This window comes from Lutra lutra, chromosome 5 (genome assembly GCF_902655055.1).
Source record: "Lutra lutra chromosome 5, mLutLut1.2, whole genome shotgun sequence".
Lineage (NCBI taxonomy): Eukaryota > Metazoa > Chordata > Mammalia > Carnivora > Mustelidae > Lutra > Lutra lutra.
This window is the reverse complement of record NC_062282.1, coordinates 63,033,815-63,051,480: the sequence shown is the minus strand read 5'-3', so window position 1 is coordinate 63,051,480 and position 17,666 is coordinate 63,033,815. Positions and strand designations below refer to the sequence as shown.

General features: G+C 43.5%; 1 protein-coding gene across 3 annotated transcripts in view; it reads right to left on the bottom strand.

The window, feature by feature from the left end:
* The window catches only part of CREBRF (CREB3 regulatory factor), a 55,939-nt gene extending 46,706 nt beyond the window's left edge, over positions 1-9,233 (bottom strand). For 2 of the 3 annotated variants that reach the window (XM_047731448.1, XM_047731447.1), the window contains exon 1: positions 7,569-8,225. The gene's annotated coding sequence lies outside the window, so the exon portion shown is untranslated. Of the gene's footprint in view, positions 1-7,568; positions 8,226-9,107 lie in introns of those variants that run through there. The other variant, XM_047731446.1, reaches the window with a different exon arrangement.
* Positions 9,234-17,666: the final 8,433 nt, after the last annotated feature.

Sequence of the window (17,666 nt, the reverse complement as noted above, 5' to 3'; positions counted from 1 at the left end):
ACTGGCAAGTAGGGGCGCCTGGCTGGTTCAGTCCATGGAGCAGGGGACTCTAGATCTCAGGTTCTGAGTTCAAGCCTGACACTGGGTGCAGAAATTACTTTTAAAAAAATCTTTAAAAAAAAATTCTTGGTAAGTAAATTACAAGAGGAAAGGGTTTCTTCAGAGAGATTATTGCTCTAATTATTCAAACAATTACATACAGCTTATCTTTTTTTTATACTTAGTTATACTGGCTTTACCAGATATGCTGGGTAACCCAAGGAAATGGACCTACACAAAATTTATCTTTATATCCATAACACCTTACACAGTTTCTAATTCTTACAAATACACAGTTTATACTATACTTGTCTCAACAGGATTCAGAATAAACCAAAGGAGATGGACTACCCCAAGTGCTGGGAAAACATAACCATGCATGATCTGTCCTATCAGAGAAGTACAAAGAGTAACAAGAACCTGATCCCACCCTCCATCACACACTCAGAATTCTTATATCACTCCTAGTAGAGGAAAGAATAAAATTCGTTTATAGTAATTCATTAGTTTTTTAACTTAGGAGTCTGGACAACCAGCAAGTTATTATGCTAAACCATTAGGTAGCAAAGTCCCAATAAGATCACTCTACCAGGACTACATACAATTTAAAAGGAAATACAAAGTTAACTGAGGATTTAAACTAAAAGCCTCAAACTGGACTGCAGCCACAAATCAATGCCTACATATGGGTTTTGTTGGGCTCATTCACTGGTGTTTTTAAAAAATTAAAATTTAACTGCCAGCATTTAAATTGGAAATTTCATATAAGATTTCTGAGTCCTGTTAACAAATGCCACTCTCTTGGAGAAAAAAAATAAATAATTGGGTACATATTCCCAGCAAGATCACTTGAACTGAGACAAATTATCCCTTTAAACTGGCCTGTGCTCCCCAGCTTGCTCCATTCTCTACCCAGTTCCATTTCACAGATGAGGACCTAAGCTGACAGGTGTCTAAGCTTACGGATGAGGTGCTGTTAAAACCACAGCACTAGCAAAAAGCCTGTTTGTGAATACAGTTAACTTCAGGACTTTCACTGGACCTCCAAATAAAAGACAGTTAACGGTAAAAGAAGTATTTAAAAGACCTGTACATGAAGGTTCAAAATAGCTTTATTCACAATGGCCTAAAATCTGGAAGCAAACCCAAAATGGATGGACGGATTTTGGGATCCATGCAATAACAAGTACCCAAATGATACTCAAAATGACATGAAATTTCAAAAACACTATTAACATTAAAAAGTAATCAGACTCAAAAGACAAAACATTCTATGACTGCATTTAAATGAAATTTCAGAAGACAAATGTACAGTAATAGGAAGTAAATCAGTAACTGGGGCAAGGGGTGAAGCAGGGTCAATGAGGGAACTTTTTGCGGTGATGGGAATGTTCCATATCATGTCTGTAGAGGTAGTCAGATGACTGCATAGATTTTTCAAAACTAAAAAGTTAGGTAAATTTTCATTTATGTCAGTTATACCTCAGTAAAGCTGAGGTGTTTAGAAAACACTATAAAGTACTACCATCTCTACCTGGTAAGTTTGGGAAAGTTTCAGGAAAATGTAAGCTTTGAATTGAGTCTTATTGTAGAACAATTTAAAGGTGTATTAAGAAGTGGAAAACAGGGTGCCTGGGTGGCTCAGTTGGTTAAGCGACTGCCTTCAGCTCAGGTCATGATCCTGGAGTCCCGGGATCGAGTCCCACATTAGGCTCCCAGCTCCACGGGGAGTCTGCTTCTCTCTCTGACCTTCTCCTTGCTCATGCTCTCTCTCACTGTCTCTCTCTCTCTCTCTCTCAAATAAATAAATAAATAAAATATTTAAAAAAAAAAAAGAAGTGGAAAACACAGCATATAAGTGGTCATATTCTGCACTGTAGCCTATGAGAAATGGCATCTCTGAATACAAAGGAAAATGCTTCATAAAAGGAAATTTACATAGATGGATAATTAGTACTTGGAAAGGTATCAAAACCAAGTTGATCTCACAAGATTTCCCAAAAGGGAATCAACTCAGACATATGTTGCTGTTCAAATGCAAAGAAGCAGATAGTGTTAAATAATGTTTTTATTTTTTATTTTTTATTATTTTTTTAAGATTTTATTTATTTATTTGACAGAGATCACAAGTGGGCAGAGAGGCAGGCAGAGAGTGAGAGAGGAGGAAGCAAGCTCCCTGCTGAGCAGAGAGCCCGATGTGGGGCTTGTTCCCAGGACCCTGGGATCATGACCTGAGCCAAAGGCAGAGGCTTTAACCCACTGAGCCACCCAGGCGCCCCCTGTTTTTATTTTTAAATGAAGCAAAATGAAGAGGAAAAGTAAGAGTCAAGGGATGCCTGGGTGGCTCAGTTGGTTAGGCATCTGCCTTCGGCTCAGGTCATGATCCTGGGGTCCTAGGTTCGAGTCCCTCATCAGGCTTCTTATTCAGTGGGGAGCCTGCTTCTCCCTCTGCCTCCTGCTCTCCTTGCTTGTGCATGCTCTCTCTCTCTCTGACAAATAATAAATAAAATCTTAAAAAATAATGAAAAAAGTAAGAGTCAAAAAAAGGGGGGAAAGAAACCCAAAGGGAATATCGGAAGGGATGGAAGCAAGGTAGTGAAATAAAGGTCAGGGACACATTACATCAGAATTAATAGGTATCTTGTTATTGACAGATTACAAGAGAGAAGAGAGGTGTGTCAGACCTTGATGAAGGACTAAAAGAAAAACCAAAAACTATGGGGAAAGAGATTGAAGTCAAACCCACAGAGTAAAGGAACCAGAGACTTGACAGTGTTGAGCAGACCTAGGAGAAATAGAGAACAAGAGGAAAACAAAAAAGCCCTTTCCTCCTAAGTCTCACCAAGTAGTCTTCTCCTCCTCTTCCATCTATCCCCTCTCCATGGCCCTGTCCTAGGTGAAGCCTTCTCATATCCAAGCCCACCCCACACATCACATACATCTTTTATTTTTTAAGTAGGCTCTATGCCCAATGTGGGGCTCAAATTCATGACCCTGAGATCGAGTCACATGCTCCGACTGCACCAGCCAGGCGCCCCGCATATACCTTTTATACCTCCTTGACTAGACTAGAATGCTTCCTTCACTGGTCTTCAAAACCGAGTTTAAATGAACCTTTTCTGTGAAGCTTCTCCACAACTTTCCAACAACTTTCTAAGGCAGAGTTAGTAGTTCCTCTCCGTATTTTCAGAACATGTTGTTCTAAAAATTAACCTAATGTTAAAATGTAAGGTCTTGTTTCCTCTAGTAGTCTACAGGCAATTCTAGTAAAGGATTCACCAGTAAGGATGAAAACCCTTACTAAGAAGCATTTCACAAAACCGTAAAGTCCTTTTACAAGCAAGAAATTTTTACATCTTATACAACACAAGTAGGAAGCTAGAAGCCTTGCTGTTTAAAGGAATTCTATATTGAATCTTTTGAACAAGAATACAGGCACCCTACCCCTAATTTCTCCCCATACCATCAAGAACCTTTCCTTAAAGTTTTATTTTTATAATGCTTTAAATTTCTACTGAATGGCAAAAATATAACAGAGAAGGCAAACTGCATCAGGAATAGTATGTAGCAGTCAAAGAAGAAAATTCCTCTCTAAAATAAAAACAAAAGCACCTTAAACTCTCAAAGGCAGAACATTATATACTAAAGAAAATAAGTGTGCAAGAAGAATCTGAAGAAAACTGGAGGACACAAAATCAGCAAGCTCATAGTGCTCTCATGGGAAACTGCCAACATCAACAATACCCAAGATAAGTAAGTAAAACGTGACTTTGTAACAAAAGATGTAAAAGTAGGTTTGGTGTTAAAAGGCCAGAACAGCAGGATGAAAACAGAGTTGCTGGGAATTAGTGGGAAGATAGGTGATTTAAAAAGTTGTTTGGGGGGACACCTGGGTGGCTCAGTGGGTTAAGCCTCTGCCTTCAGCTCAGGTCATGATCTCAGGGTTCTGGGATTGAGTCCCGCATCGGGCTCTCTGCTCAGCAGGAAGCCTGCTTCCCCCCCATCTCTGCCTGCCTCTCTGCCTACTTGTGATCTTTCTCTCTCTGTCAAATAAATAAATAAAATCTTAAAAAAAAAATAAAAAAATAAAAATAAAAATAAAAAGTTGTTTGGGGAGGAGAGTTTCAATATAGATTTTGGGAGAAAGGCCATGAACTGGTGAAAAAGCACACAAGCCTTGGCCAGCAACACAATGGGATAGTACTGCAGTCACCAGGTCCCACTGCAGTCCCCTGCAACAAACGCTCTCCATGACTAGCCCTCTCCATGTCACCCCTCCCTGGGCTGAATCAGACTTATTAACAAGAATGATTTTACAGTACTTCCCCAAGATGACAAACACTGCTATACAGACAAATAATTGTCACAAACTCTAATAAGAGGTTTCAATCATATTTGCTAAACACCCAGAGATCCAAGTGTGCCAAGAGCTAATGACAAATCTAAAGAAAAAGCACAGGTTGTGTGTGTGAGGGGTCATGCTTAGAAGGAATATTCAACAAGTCTAAATAATAGAATGTATCTGAAAAAAATTAACAAAAGAATTCAAGGGATTTTTAAACATCATCAAAATAGCTTTTCCATAAACTTTCTCAAAAGAAAAGGGTCAATTTTTAAATGTAGGCTTTTTGTTTCAGTAGATGGTGATTAATTCCTCCCTTCCAATTAAGTCCAACATCTCTACTAATAGTAGACTGACTTACTACCTTCCAGATAAGGAGTTTTTAGCAATGCACTCATTTATTTAGGAAGTTCAGAAACACTAAAAGGTGTCAGGCACAGGGTGAGGCACTGGGGATATAAAAATAAAGAGGCAGACTCTGAGCTCAAGTTGCTCACCAGGCAGATAACATAAATGGGTAAATACTGTACTGTGGAACAAGTGCTAATAAAGGTAAACTGAGAGGTCATTAAACTATGAAAACAAAAACTGAATAGAGATTTGAGAGGTGGTTCTAATCAGCCAGAAATATTGGCATAGTCAAACTACAAGAGGTTGAGAATACAATAACTGACAATTTCCCAGTATCCCACTGAGATAGAAAACATCATTAATCTCTCCCATTACAAATTAATAAACTGAATTACCCACAGTCACCCAGCCAAATAGTAGGCTAACTAGAACTAGAAACACAATTACAGGCCACATGATGCTTTTCCATTTTAAGAGGTCAATATATTCTCCTTTCTCAACTGTCACGATTGCGCTTAAAACCCAGTTCGAGTCAACAAAACTGGAGAAATACTACACAGAAACAAAGCAAAAAGCTACCCATGAAAAAATTAAGTATTTGCCTATGTAATATTTTTAGGGTTTTAGCATCTCCACTTCAGTGGACACTTAGCTCTACTTCACATTTTCCAAGGAAAGGGAGGGGTAGCAACCTGTATCTTTTGGGATCTTGTCTGAAAAAGTATCCTACCCTATTTAGGTAACTCTACAAAATCTGAGGCAGCGGCACCATGGGTATGGCGTCCAAATTAACTGCATGATGTATCAAAGAACTCAGAGAGTTAAGTATTTACTCACTTGACTAACATCTCTTCAAACAGCTGTGAACAGTTTTGTTAGGAATGATACACTAAATGCCACTTTAAGACCTCAATGAGAGTATACCCTTTACTATATTAAGGTTCTTAGGTATCATAATCTTAAAAAGCAAAAAACTTTTCAATGAGAATGCATCTCTAAAAAGGACTTAACATTCCAACATTTGCTTTAAAACGTTTTTTTCAGGGGCACCTGGGTGGCTCAGTGGGTTAAGCATCTGACTCTCGATCTCCCCACTGAACGTGGAGCCTACTTTAAAAAACTAAAAAAATAAAGTGTTTTTTTTCAGGAAAACATCTATTTGCAAATGAAATAAAAATACAGACTACAATGCTGCCTTGTGCTTTTATTCTAAAAATTCTTCAGGGCCAGAGATAATGTATATTCTCCAAGTGCTCAAATTATTAGCTGAAGTGCATGTTTATATATTGTGCAGTATCTTTACATCTAAGTAATTAAAACCCAGTGACTGATGTCTTAGGACAGGGGTTGATAAACAAACTACTACAACCTTCAACCACAGCCAGTTCTTGTAAATAAATTTTATTAGAATACAGCCCCAAACATATTATCTATGGTTGTTTTCATGCTACAATTTGCAGAGCTGAGAGAGACTACATGGCCCACAAGCCTAAATATTTACTATCTGACCGTGAACAGAAAAAGTCTTGTCGACCCTTATCTTAGAATCATCAGACTAACGACCAAATTATATCTAGCTTAAGAGTTTATCTAGCCTGTTAGATGAACTACTGAATACGATGAAAGAGAATTTTTCTCTCAAACATCCAAGTCAACACCCACACGGAAACAAACCCCGCTGATTAATTCCAAGTCATAAAATTGTCAATCCTGACTACAAACTATATTTAAAAGCAAACAGTGGATTTAGTTTAACCCTTTTAAAAACTGTGCTACAATAATAAACATACAAACTCATTGTACTTTCACGGTCACTTGTATTGTTAACCACCATCAGGGAACCATACAAGTTATTCTCTCAGTCTTTAAACTGGCATCCAAGAACCCACATAGAGTGAACTAGTAAATCAAGTAGGACACAGTCTTTCTAAGGGTCTGTTTTCACTTGTCCAGACAGAGAAGGGATGGTAAGTGGAACATCCAAAATCTCTCCTCCTGGATGTATTTAGTCTCTTCTATGCTTACTAGCCTAATAATTTCAAAGCTGATATATGTCATATAAAAGAATTATAACCAAGTAACTCACGTCGGCTCTATTTGCCATTCTTACTTTACTCTTTAAAGTAAGCGGTAGACCCAATGTGGTGCTTGAACTCACAACCGGAGATCAAGAGCGGCATATCCCACTACCTAGCCAGGCGCCTCTCTCTTTGCCATTCTTAAGAAAAATCAATAAATAATAAACTAATACTTTTATTTGCTGTAAAAGTTATATTTAAGAACTGAAGTCTATTAAAAAATCAGGGATTGTATTTTTACATATCATTCTTAACAGAACGGACTCAAGCACGTCAAAACAATACAGAAATCGACAAATCATTTATTTACCAATTATTATTTTTCCTCTGGTTAACAAAATAGGAGATAATGCAAATTCCTGAATAAATACAGTCAACTCCTTAATGGCCTCTGCAGGATACCCAACGGTGCTTAACCGAAGTGCATCAATAAAAGAGCCTGGTACCCTTGACAATACCAGCGCAGTCACAGGTTGTAAGGTTATGCTAACATAAGTCAAGCATTTAATAAGGTTGACAGGATGCCAAAATGATCAGAAAACAAAGTAAAATAAATGACTTTCTAATTACTCATACCATTTCCCCCTTCATCTCTGGTGTTTTCCCAGCTATTTTGGATGAAAAGAAAATGGGAAAAAAAAATATTTAAAAGTACAATGAAGTGACAACCAGTTTACCACAGATTACCAGATTTACATAAAAACCATATTTTCTGCTTTTTAAAAAGAAATAAGTCAGTTTTTGATCCTATTCCTCACCTGCAGGATATTCACAAGACAAAATCCTAAAGAACCTTCAAATCAAAGTAATTTTCTCAAGGCTCAGTTTTCTTATGAACTTGACTCACGTGAGCTACAAATTTATGTAAGCAGGAGGGGCAAATTACTACTAGGACTAGGACTAGAAAGTGTGGGGGCAATCTTAAGAAGGTACCCTGACGAAAAAATTGGGAACCCCACCCAGCTCTTAACTTTCTCGGCTTTTTCTAGTCCCGGTTTTCTGTGCAAAATCCAGAAAAGCAGAACTTCCTCCTCACTGTCTGCCTCTATGTGAGGCCTTGTGCCGAAATTCAGACCGCTAGCTATCCAAGCACCTTCTTAACGTAGTCTTAAAGCTCGAGTCCGCTCAGAAACAGCAAAAAGGTTTGCTTTCTTGGGTTAGAGGAGAGCAATTACAGGGTTTGGCGGCCGTGTTTGTCAGGAAGGGTAGGGCCGAGAAAGAGGGAGAATCCAGAGATTGAGCTCCATCTAGTCCCAGGAACCACCCCCAGGGGCGGCTAGACTGCCCTCGGTACTTCCCTGCCTCCTCTGCTCGGGAGGGGAGAGCGGTGGGTCGGGGTCTGGTTCCCCTGAGCTACTTCCTGATCCGATTGGACTCGCCTTCGGACACCCGAAACGCCCCCGGCCCGGCTCCCGCGCCCTTTGCCCTGTCTCCTCCCCTCTCAGTGACCCACCACCACCGGTCCCCTCCCATCTAACATGGCCGCCCCACCCGGCCCACCCCCGGCACAGCCTAACCAATTGGGGGGGGGCCGCGGCACCGCCTCCCCCACGTCCATTGGCGTAGCAGCCTTCATCCGCCGGTCCCATTGGACGGCGAGGCCTGCCACTCCGCGCTGAGGGCTCCGCCTACGAGCCGCTTCAAGCTGCTTTGAGAAGACATATAAACAAATCCCGGAGGGAGGCCCCTCTCGCCCGTCCCTGGGGCGGAGACGCGAAGGGGGAGCGGCTACCCCAGAGACATCCCTGCCTGGATCCCCCCCAACCCCCAGCCAGCGCTTCCTCGTCTCCTGCCTGCCCAGTTCCAACCTTCGCGGCCCCGGCCCTTCCTCACACGCCCCTCTCTCTCCTCCCCCGCCAGCCTCGCCTTCCCCTCCCTTCCCCGGCCCCTCCCACCCGCTCGCTTCTCTGACAGGCCGGTAGCCGGCAGCCACGGCCCCAGGCTCGGAGGCAACAGTTAAGGGCCGGGCGGCCTGGCAGGGCAGACGCCTGGCGTTGCCCACCCCTGGCCTAGCCTGCCGCCCACCCGTGGGTCCCCTCTACAGCCGCGCTGCGCTTTTATATAACCGTCCCGGGCCCGGGGTGGGGGAGGGGAACCGGAGACCCCGTGACCTGCAGGAGGCAGCCTGAGGCCCGCGCGCCCCCAGACTCGGCCCTGGTCCCGGCTGCCCCGCGCCCGCCCGGCTCAGAGCCCCGGTGCTGCTGCCTTGTAGGCCAGCGGCTCTCCTCCTCCCCCCGCCCGGCTAGTCCCCCAGCCCAGGCCCCTGCAGGCTCCGGGCGGAGAGCAGCAGAGCTCACCTGTGGGTGTGGGGCGGCTCAAGGGCTGGGTCTGGTTCCGCTGCAGGGGCCGCGGCCCCTCTCCATGCTGCCTCGGTTTGTTTTGTTTATGTCCTTCCTGACGGGTTCCCGGAAATCGCGTGACTCGCCCCCCTCACGTGGGCCGCGGCGAGGAGGAGGAGGGAGGCGGGGGCCCGCCGGCCTCCGGCCAATCGGGAGGCGTTCCGCAATCCGGCCTATCAGGAGCTGGTCCTGCCTGGGCACCCCTGTCACATGACACCGGAGGGGCGGATTGCCGGGAAAAACCAGGAAGAGGGGGCGGAGCGGGGGCTAGGCGCCTGCCACTGCAGCGTGGGCGTGGGCCGTCTTTGATACAGAGCCACACTCACGTTTGTAAAGGAGGTTCGTTTACAAAAACTCTCCCATGCAGCATTTAATCTGATCTCACAACTGCACGGTGAGGCCCGAAGTGTCGTATACCCATTTATATTTACCTTTATGCCCATTTGCATTTACATTCTAAGTTAGTGAAACTCACGGGAACCCAGGGCACTGACTTGAGAGGGATTGCATCAACTTTCTGTTTTATGTATGTCTTCCACATCTGAACCTCTTAATTCGCTGAGACTGACCTTGCCTTCAGTCATTCGTTCATTCAACTAGTATTTATTGCGTACGTAAACCCGAGACACTGGGATCGATCAGATTGCGTGCACCTTTAAGAGAAAGAACACCTGTACACTACTGTACAAACAGAATGCTACCAGAAGCGCCTAGCAAACCTTCATAACACATGTGCCCGAGGTTTCCTTGTGCTCCCTAATCCTGTTAACAACAGCGACCTTCTGCTACCGAACGTGTACTATGTAGTGGGCTCATCATCTCATTTAGTTAATCCTACAGGTACACTGAATGGTAACATGCTGATTTTTGCAGATGGGGAAATTGAGGCTCATAGGGATTACTCGCTCCCGGTCAGGAAGCTAGTAAATGAACCAGCCGGGCCCAGAACCCAGGTCTGTTGCCACAGCCTGCTCTTTATACTTCTTAAGGGCACAGAATTTATCTTCTGAGCACAGAACAGAAATAATGACTTTAGTAAGCATGAAGAAAGTTGGATTAGAGCACAGAAATGCTTGGCCAGATTCCCTCAGGATGCCAGTTTTCTCAAAGGAGTGACTGTCTTAGAAATTGTTGCTCTCCTTTGCACAGATCTACGGAAGTAGTATAGTGTTAATGTCAAAACCATGGACTTTGGAATTAGAAGACTTCTAAAGATCCTAAGTTTCAAGAGGGCAGAGATTAGCCCTGCTGTTTCTCCTCTGCCTTTCATGCCTGCCACACAGGCAATCATTAAATACTGGTCAAATAACAGCCTGGATATGAATCTTTGCTCTACCACGTGTTAACCAGCACAAATTATTTAATTTCCGTAAGGCTCCTCTGTAAGTAACTCACGGGGTTGATTTGAGAATCGAGTGGAAAATTTCATATAAAGCACTTACCACAGTGTGTTGCATATAGTGGGCATTTAATGAATGGTAGTATTATTAGATTGTTTCAAAGACATCATTTAGAAGACATACTGTAAGCTAAATAGCAAGTAAGGATAATTCTAGACTTTACCAGTTTAACTGCCACTAAAATACTACTTAGGTAAACAGTATTAATAGGTGGTTATATGTAGATACCCAAGGGGAAAATAAAGTAAATCCCACCTCTGCATCCTTCAAAATTCCTTAGGGTCTCAGCACCCAGTGAAGGAGTATTTTCCCTACTGCACAGGAAGTAGCAGGATTATCATTATTTTCTTTTTTAAGTCTAACATACCACATTCTAATTTTCCATATCGACTGGAGTTTAAAATTGAAACACCAAAAGAAAAACTGGCTTGGGAAGTTTGAGCCAGTGTCCTCTTACTCGTTCATATTCGATTCTTGCATTAAATTCCCATGGGATACCATACCAAGGATCCTTTCTCATAATACCTTGTTTGGAAAAATTCCAGCAGGTGGCTAGCTCTTCAACTGTTCCACTGCCCTTTTGGCGGTCATTTTCATACTTCTGCTGGGCAACAGTCTGCTTGGGTCAAGGACAGCCTGATTCTTTCTAGCACGTGGCTCTGCCATTGAAGGAGCTTACTAGTGAATTATGTTGGATTCCGCCTTTGCATCTTCCCTTGTCTCAGAAAGGACAGTGTTAGCTAACGGAGACCTTCCCATCATGGTTAATGACCATATTCTGCTCTGAAGTGAATGAAATCACTGACTACTAATTCATTTGTGTTTCTCTGGGTTTTATTCTGCCAGATTGTGCCAAAGTCAAAACTGGCAGGACTGGGACTGTGGAATAGCACTGGCTTGAGGTACAGGAGCTCTTCTTGTTCTAGCCACAAAGTAGTAACCAACTGCCATCACCTCTTTCAAAGTGCTTAACCTTGCTTCTGCAGAATCAAAAGACTGAACCAAAAAATGTGCTACACAAACATGACAGAATGGGGGAAACAAAGCAATAGTTAGGACTCCACTGAACTCTTAAAAAAAAATTATTTATTTTTTGATTGAGTAACATATACACAGCACAAAATTCAAAAGGTACAAAAAGATATTCAGCGAATATTAAATCTCTCTCCCACTCCTGTTCATTTTCCCCTCTTAGAAGCAACCAGAAATACCCATGTTCCATGTATCCTCCCAGTGGTATTTTCTGATACGCTGACATTTCATATCCTTTAAACCTTGAGGTATTCAAAACGCAGTTCTTGGACCCAACACTTCAATATGAGCTCTACTTACTATGAGATCCAGGATGAGGGGTGGGACCTCGCAGGGTTCCACTTTCTTCCCTTTCTTCACCACGAGAAATCTGGACTTGAAGTGGATGTTCTCCCCAATCTTCTAACTTTTAACATTGAGTTCTCCTGAAAATTAAGAGTTGTCACAGGTCCTAACTTTCCTTACAACCTAAAGTTTACAGTTCTTCATTAGAGCACAGACTGAGCCCTGCCTGCTGATTATGTACACATCTAAATGAGTGTTAACCTTTTGAGTCTAAGTGTTTTCTTTCTGCACCCCTCTGGACCTGTGTGATACCTTAACATTTCACAGCTTCAGAAGTGAGATTAATTAACTCAAAGCTGGAAGATCTCCAGGAAAAGCTGTGTCCTTCTCACACTTTTAAAAACTGATTTTCTTCCTGAGGAGACTGGAGCATTGCGGAGGGTGAATCTAAAAGATACTGATGGTTGGCAATTGGCACCCATCCCTCATTCACCTCTCCTAGAAAATATTCTTTGGGGGAAGAAGAGTTCAGTTTTTCCCCTTGCCTTAACCTCTCAATGGGATGGAGTACTCTTTATGTAACAGCTCTGAGCTTTGGTTTCTTACTTTTGGAAAGCACCAAGTTCAGCCCCAAGGTTCTTCTCTAGTCTATCCATTATTTATTTACCCCGATTCCTCACTCCCCATAGGCAGAACTAGGTAACTGCTGTGGTCCCAATCCTCTTAGTCCTCCATGACTCAAGATCCCACATCTTTTATTTTTTTAAAAAAGATTTTTATTTATTTATTCGACATAGAGAGAGAGAAAGAGAGAGAGATCACAAGTAGGCAGAGAGAGAGGGGAAGTAGGCAGAGAGAGAGGGGAAGCAGGCTCCCCACCGAGTAGAGAGCCCGATGTGGGACTCAATCCCAGGACCCTGAGATCATGACCTGAGCCAAAGGCAGAGGCTTAACCCACTGAGCTGCCCAGGCGCCCTGACCCCACATCTTTTATGAAGTCTATTTCTACCATGTCTATTACTACCCTCATTAATATCCTTTCCTCTACAACCCAACTGAGCACGTAAAGAACCTGTTGCTTTGTACTGTTCATATCATGTGTGTTATTATGTCCTCAGTTAAATCAAGTGGTATACCACTACTACATTTGAATTATGGAGAATGCAAGGCATGTCACTAGATAGCATAATCAAGCTTGTGTTTTGTGATGGATTTGGGGAAGAGAAGAGACAGAAATAAAGAGACAGAATAAAGAGAAGAGACATCTGAGGAGTGTCTAACGTGTACATGAAGACACAGTCCTCACCCTGGAGGAACTCAGAACCTGAAGGAGAGTGACATGGAAAGCTTACAGTACAACAGAGTTTATAAGAGGGGAGTCCCTGTTGCAGGGGTTAACAACACGATACCTAAGTGTTTCCAGGCCACTTTCTTGCTAACTTGTTTGGGCAAGATACTAAGTTGACTGTTCTTGATTTCTGTCGTGCATCAGATTGATTCTGAATATCAAATGCAGAACCTGATGAATCATAGTGCTCAAGTGTTGGTTCCCCCCCCTCCCACCCCTCACTGACCTTCCAGGGAGGAATGTGACCAGAAGCTTCTTAGAAGAGAAGCAGCAGCAAAGGGAAAGTAATATGGCAAGAGAAGGCAGCCAGCAACTCAGACTGCTTTGTGACTCCATTATCTTCCAAGGCAGCATTCCTATCAAAATTGTTTTGTCTGTTCCACTATGAGTGAAAACTTCTAGTGAAAACTAGTAGCTCCTGTGGGGTTTTGTTTTCTGGCTTGGTTTTGTTTTTTGTCAGCACTGAGCTAAACATACACTGTTAGTATCAGCAACTCTTAACTGATAGCAAGCCAGGAAGCCAGGGAGTGAGAACAATCTAGCATTTGTTGTAGGAAATACTCTCAAAGGACAGGTACAATAAGATATTCTTGTTGGTGAGGCCCGAAGTAGGCCAATAAAAACAGCAAGTGGAGGAACAGATCGATAAGCAGCAGGAACCAAGACCTGTAGTTATGATAACAGTTTGTTGAACTATACAGATGGAGACACACTCCGAGAGCACAAATCCAGTGTAAAACTACAAAGCTGGACTTCCACATCCAGGAAGTGAATAGTCCAGAGGGGTTGCTAAGAGAGAGAAGTAATAATAAAAAGTTCAGAGAACAAAGAGTGAAGTTGGGGGAGGGGGGTCCTTGTATCCACGGTTTTTGTTTTTCCCACAAATTCACGATGTCATCAATTTCCCTCGTGCGATAGCGAATCCAGGAACGGTGGCCGCCAGTGTTGAGTTTTCCTCCTGTCTTCACAGGGCTCAGCCCAAGAGTGAGAGGTGTAAAAGAAATAGTTGTCATACTCAGCACCTGTTTTCACACACCAGTCGGCAGTGAGACATAAAAGCATGATAACAAACCCGAATGCCAAGGGCAGATAATATCTTGTTAGGAAGGGCAGTCCCAGGAGGAACCCGTACGCCTCAGCCCCCATGCCTCAGTGCCCACCTTGCCTCCTGTGGGGGCTACCTGCCTTTCCATTCAGAGCCTCAGGGCACCTTGTCGACCCAGGAGGCACACCCGTCACTCAGGTGAAAGCCAGAAGGATTATGGCTGCAGGAGTCCTGGTAAACCAGTCACAGAGCTTCACTGATGCCCCTACAACCAGTCGGCTCAGCAGGAGGGGGCTTCCTGCCCACTTATCCAAGCATCTCTTCCCAGCTTGGCAAAAGAGGAAGTCGCCTTTGGGAAAATTGGGTGTAAGGGTGGAACCTGAAGTGAGATTAGGACAAAGGGGCAGTTTTCCTGTTCTAAGGAAGGAAGCATTAACAGGTTTAGGCTCCTATAAACACCATGGGAGAAAACACTAGGTTGGTGATCTTTTCTCCTCCCTGGGGGTGGGGGACACAGAGAAGTAGGGACTAGTAGAAAGGAAAGAGATGTACAATACTGCTCTTTGGCCTGTCCTGCCCCAATTATAGTCTGGTGAAGGGTAAAGTCCTTCGGGTCTGGCACACGGCTAGCAGCGGGTACAGGTCAGCCATTGCTGATATTGTTGGTTTAGGTAAACTCTACATCCAGTGCAGGGCTCAAACCCACGACCCCGAGATCGAGAGTCACATGCCCTCCTGACTGAGCCAGCCAGACACCCCTATTGTTGGTATGATTATTAACAACAGTTCTGAACTTTTCTAGGGGTCTGATGAAGGCCATATACTTACTCCCCAGGAAAACACCCACAAGTATACATGCACCTAATTTCCCAGATGATTTCAGGGGATAGCCTCTGGGTGAAATTGGATTAAGTCACATAACCTCAGCATCTCCAACTGTAAAATAGGACTGGGTCCCCCTTATTCATAAGATAATGTATGTTAGGAAGCTGGAGGAGGGTGGTGCTGGCTGCTGTTCAAGTCATGGTGTTTATCTTAGATCTCTAGATTCCTCTTTCTTTGCCCACCACTGAAGAGTGGGTGCTCCTAAGGTCTCCAGCCTAGATTAGATCTCTTCTCACTCTACACACTCTTCTCGGCCCCCTTATCTGCACCCACAGGTTCAGTAATCTCCATGCTAGTGCTCCATACCTCCATGCCCAGCCTGGTCTTCCTGCCCAACTTCCAGACCCACGTAACAATGGCCCACTGGGTATCTGCTCGTGCCTACCTTGGGCACCTGCAAATTCTCCTCGTTCACAGCCGAACTCATCACTGCCCCATCTCAGTGAAAGGCTCCAGTGTCCACCCGGCTGAGAACCTGCTTGCAGTCCTTGACTCCTTCCTGTCCCTTACAACCTCCTTCCCCACAACATCCATCCAATCACCTTTATGTACTGATATGTGCTAGCCCCCAATATACTTCTTCTTTAACTTCACTTCATTCCTATCACCATAATCCAAGCTACTTCTCCCTCTGAGACTCTCATGACAGCTTCATCAGTTGTTGACCTAGCTCTTAATCATCCTCTGGGTTTACCCTTAAGGGTTATTTCCTTCAAGAAGCCTTCCCCCACCATTAGTGTTTCTAGTGCTCTTACCCAGCACCCTACGTCCAAGGCACGGCACCTGGCTATCATGGGCTCCACCCACCAGGAGCGCCTGGGAGTCAGTTGTCTGTCCCCACTAAACTCTAAACTCCAGGAGCTCAGGGCTGAGTCTCTTCTGCTTCCCACGATCTCAAGCAGCTAACATCAAGACAAAGAACAAGAGCTGAAAATACCTGTTGAATGTTGTTGAAAAGCTTTTGTGGCTTGTAAAGTCACACTTAGCTTCTCAACTCACGCTTCCTCAAATACATCGCCTACTTTTACAAAACATCTGCTCTGCTTGTTCTGTTTTGGAGTGGCAACCCACAGTGTAGTACCATACTTTGGACAGTGTAAAGAAACTATAGAAACCATGTCAAAATCCTGAGAGCAACTCAGGTCGAAGCCTCCCTGGATTCATGTGGGTAGCAGTGTGTTACTGAGCACCCTTAGCCACTAGAATATTCCTGTTTTGGAGTTGGCCGGAGGGGGTGGGAGGCAGGTGAGAGTTGGTGAAAACAGAGCCAATGCATTTCACAAGGAAGGGGTTTTAACTGAAGCAGTGACACAGCCTGAATGAAAAGACTTGCTTGGAGCAGTTGGGAGGGAAAGAACAGTGGGGCTTATTCTAACCCATGTGGGACCCCAGAACATCAATACCCCAGGCTTCCACTTTTCTATGTGCGCAGAATTAAAATCAATGCTCCCTTTTCATTTCACCATGCCGACACTGTGAGCACCTATACAAAAGTGGGCCAGAGTTTTATAAGCCGAATGCTCTGTACTCTGTCCTGCACAATGAAAACAGTTAATCAGAATTGCTGTGTGAACTTGCTGATTTTCATTGATTGAGAATAGCTTCAGTGTTTTAATAGATCTAGCTGACTTCATTTCCCCTCACCCTGAATTACTTTTTTTTTTTAAGATTTTATTTATTTATTTGACAGAGAGTAAGAGAACACAAGCAGGGGGAGCAGCAGTGGGAGGGAGAAGCAGAGGTAAAGGGAGGAGGAGGCTCCCCGCTGAGCAGAGAGCCCGATGTGGGACTCGATCCCAGGGTCCGGGGATCATGACCAGACCTGAAGGCAGATGCCCAATGACTGAGCCACCCAGGCATACCTGAATTATTCTTAAAAAACAAGCAAACAAACAAATAAAAAAACAGGGGCGCCTGGGTGGCTCAGTGGGTTAAAGCCTCTGCCTTCGGCTCAGGTCATGGTCTCAGGGTCCTGGGATCCAGCCCCGCATTGGGCTCTCTGCTCAGCAGGGAGCCTGCTCCCCCCTTCCCCGCCGCCTGCCTCTCTGCCTACTTGTGATCTCTGTCTGTCAAATGAATAAATAAAATCTTAAAAACAAAAAACAAAAAACCCCAAATCCGTGTGTGTGTATGTAGTGTGTGTTATAGTGTTTGAAGGAAATAGTAACACTATTTTGACAATGGTCCCCTCCAAAACACTTTTTCCCCCTGATTATAAAAGTAATACACACTCTCTGTGGAAATATACGAAGTTGCAAAAGAAATAATCATTATCAACATTTTGGTCTATTTCTCACTAGGCTTTTTGTTATATATGTAAGTTTAAAATCCTGTCTTTTTTCCCTGAATATTATTTTTTTATTAAAGTAATTTTTATCATTGCTTCTTTTTACTCAAGTATTACCTTTTCTTTGGAGAAAATCCTAAAAAGGAAAAAGAAAATTTGAATCATTTGCGGTTCCCATCCAGAGGCAATGTTTATCTTTTCAATCTCATTTCTCAACATACGTTGCAGAAAAAAA